The sequence below is a fragment of the Halichoerus grypus genome, chromosome 1 (genome assembly GCF_964656455.1).
Source record: "Halichoerus grypus chromosome 1, mHalGry1.hap1.1, whole genome shotgun sequence".
Taxonomy (NCBI): Eukaryota; Metazoa; Chordata; class Mammalia; order Carnivora; family Phocidae; genus Halichoerus; species Halichoerus grypus.
The window spans coordinates 84,841,911-84,845,337 of record NC_135712.1 but is presented as its reverse complement, the minus strand read 5'-3'; the positions used below and the strand labels follow the sequence as shown (position 1 = coordinate 84,845,337).

The following is a 3,427-nucleotide window of genomic DNA, read 5'->3' as shown; positions in this document are numbered from 1 at the left end:
AACAAAAGCTGAGGGACTCACCATTACACCTATCCTACAAGATTTATTAAGAGTTCTTCAGAGAAAAACAAAATGATACAGTTCTAAAACTCACATCTACATAAAGAAAGGAAAAACATCTGAGAAGAAATAAATGAAGGTAAAGGAAATTATTTTATTTTCTAATACTTTTTTTATTATTGAAGTATAATTGACATACAACTTTCTAATTCTTAATTGATCTAATAGATTATTATTTATTCAAAGCAATGATAGCAACAATGTTTTGGGTGATTATAGGATTTGGATAGGTGAAATGAATGAAGGCAATGTTATAAGGGATAGGACGGAAGAGTTGGAAATACCTTGTTATAAGGTAGCTGCACTATCTGTGAAGTAGTATAGTGTTACTTGAAAGTAGAATTAGGTTATTTGTAAATGTATATTGCAAACTCTAGGGTAACCTCTAAAAAATTTAATACAGTCTAATTGATATGCTAAAAGAGGAGAAAAAATGAAATTAAAAATGTTCAATTAAAACCATAGGGGGCAGACAAAGAAGGGAAAACAAGAAAACAAGAGTGGAAAGAATAGAAAAGAGTTACAAATATGACAGATATTAATCCAACTATATCAGTAAGTACTTAAAATGTGAATATACTAATTAAAAGACAGAAATTGTTAAAACAGATTAAAAAATACCCAATTATATGTTTACTACAAGAAGTTCATTATAGATATAAATATGTAGACAGATTACACTTGATCTTAGCCAAAAGGCCAAGAAGCGATATATGTAGACAGATTAAAAAGTAAAGGAAAGGAGAAAGATATACCATTTTAACACTAATGAATGAAAACTGATACAGTTATTTTCAGACAAAGCAGACTTCAGAAAAAGAAAAATTATCAGATAATAAACGGTATTGTATAATGAATAAAGGGGTCAAATCTATAAGAAGATATCAAAATCTTTAATGTATATGCACCTAACAACACAGTATCAAAATACAAGAGGCAAAAACCAATAGAACTGCAAGGAGAAATAGACAAATCCACTATTGTAGTTGAAGACTTCAACACCCCTTTCTCAGTAATTGACATATCCTGCAGTCAGAAAAGCAGTAGAATACAGTTGAACAAAACAGTATCATCAATCAATTAGATCAAATTGACATGTATAGAAGACTTCACAAAACAACAGCAGACTCAAACTCACACAGAACATTCATCAAGATAAACTACATTCCGGATGATAAAACACATCTTAACAAATTTAAAATAGAAGTCAAATAAAGTATGCTCTCAGACCACAGTGTACAGAAAGATAAAAATCCCATAATAACTGGAGATTAAACAACACATTTCAAGTGGATGAAAGAAGTCACAAAAGAAATTTTTAAAATATTTCAAATTAATAACAAAATATGTGGGATACAGCAAAAGCAATGCTTACAGGCAAATTTATGGCATTGAATAATTGTACTAAGAAAGAAGATCTAAAACGAGTAAGTTTCCACCTAAGGAAACTAGAGCAGTTTAAGTGAAAGCAAGCAGATGAGAAAAAAATGAGAAGAAATCATTGAATTCAAAAACCAGAAATCAAAGAAACCAAAAGTTGCTTCTTTGAAAAGATCAACAAACTAATAAAACTTAGTTAATCTAACCAAGAAAAAAAGAGAGGAGACACAAATAAGCACACAAAAAGGTACTCATCATCACATGTGATCAGTGAATTTTAAATTGAAACAATAATGGGATACCACTTCCAATTCCAAAATAGTGGCAACACCAAATGCTGGGAAGGATGTGAAACAACAGGAACTCTCAGTCATTGTTGGAGGGAATGGAAAGTGGTTCAGCGCTTGGGCAGACAGTTTGGCAGTTTCATACAAAGCTAAACATAGGCTTACTATATGATCCAACAATTGCACTTGTAGGTATTTGCTGAAATAAGTTGAACACATGTGCATGCAAAACCCTGTACATAAATATTTGTAGCAGCTTTATTTATAATTGTCCCAAACCAGAAACACAACAACAACACAAGAATAAAAGAGGACTCATAGATAAGAAATGAAAGAAGAGATATTAAAACTGATACCACAGAAATACAAAGGATCATAGAAGATGACTATGAATAATTATATTTCAACAAATTGGACAACCTAGAAAAAATGGATAAATTCCTAGAAACATACAACCTACCAGACTGAATTATGAAGAAATAGAAAATCTGAACCGACTGATTACTAGTAAGGAGATTGAATCAGTAATCAAAAATCTCTCAATAAACAAAAGTCTAGGACCAGATTGCTTCACTGGTGAATTCTACCAAACACTCAACAAAGAATTAATATCAATATCAATAATTCTCAAAATAGAAGAAAAAAATAGAAGAGGAGAGACCTTTTTCAAACTCATTTTATGAAGCCAGCATTACCCTGACGCCAAAGCCAGACAAGGATGCCACAAGAAGAAATTATACACCAATATCCCTGATGAACATAGATGCAAAATTTCTCAGCAAAATAAAGCAAACCAAATTCAATAATAATTTAAAGGATCATACACAATCAAGTGGGATATGGTCCAAGGATGCAAGGTTGGTTCAACATCTGCAAATCAACCAATGTGGTATTACCACGTTAACAAAATGAAGGGTAAAATCATATGATCAATTCAATCAATGCAGAAAAAGTATTTGACAAAATTCAACATCCATTTATGATAAAAACTCTCAAAAAAGTGGGCTTAGTGGGAATATCACTCAACCTAATAAAGGCCATATATGACAAACCCACAGCTAACATCATACTCCATGATGAAAGGCTGAAAGTTTTTCCTCTAAGATCAGGAATAAGACAAGGATGCCCACTCTCCCCACTTTTATTCAGCATAGTATTGAATAGGAAGAGCCAGTGGACAAGTGCCCCAGCTTCCTGTCCTTTGGCTGGAGAAATCTGGGAAGTATTTTATACATGTATCACAATCCCAGTAAAACTGAGATTCCAATGCTCCCAATAGTGACCTTGACAAGACACTCTTATACTGATTTTTTCTCTTCCCTACTTCACTCTCACCACTCCCTCATTCCTGATTCTTCAGATCACGTCCTAAATAAACTACTGGAACTCTGGTTCTTATTTCTGGCTCTGCTTTCAGGGGCAATTAAACTAAATAACATTTGTTTCACTAAGATATCTTTAAGACACATGGCAATAGTTATGTTTCCTGAAATCATTACCCATTACAACCATATCACAGAAAATTCTTTAGGGACATAGAAGCATGAATTGGGGCCATATCCTAATACATTCTAGAAGAATATTTTTCAGGGTTTGTTTTATAAACATTTCAATAAACACTTCATGCAAAGCAGTACTTAATAAACACTCATGTCCTGACCAAACAGTTTTCTCCTTCTGTTGTGGGATCTATAAAAGCA

At 32.5% G+C, this 3,427-nt stretch overlaps 1 pseudogene; it reads right to left on the bottom strand.

Annotated features, from left to right (window-relative positions):
* Positions 1-700: 700 nt before the first annotated feature.
* On the bottom strand, positions 701-771 carry LOC118555081 (U2 spliceosomal RNA; annotated as a pseudogene).
* Between the last annotated feature and the right edge of the window lie 2,656 nt (positions 772-3,427).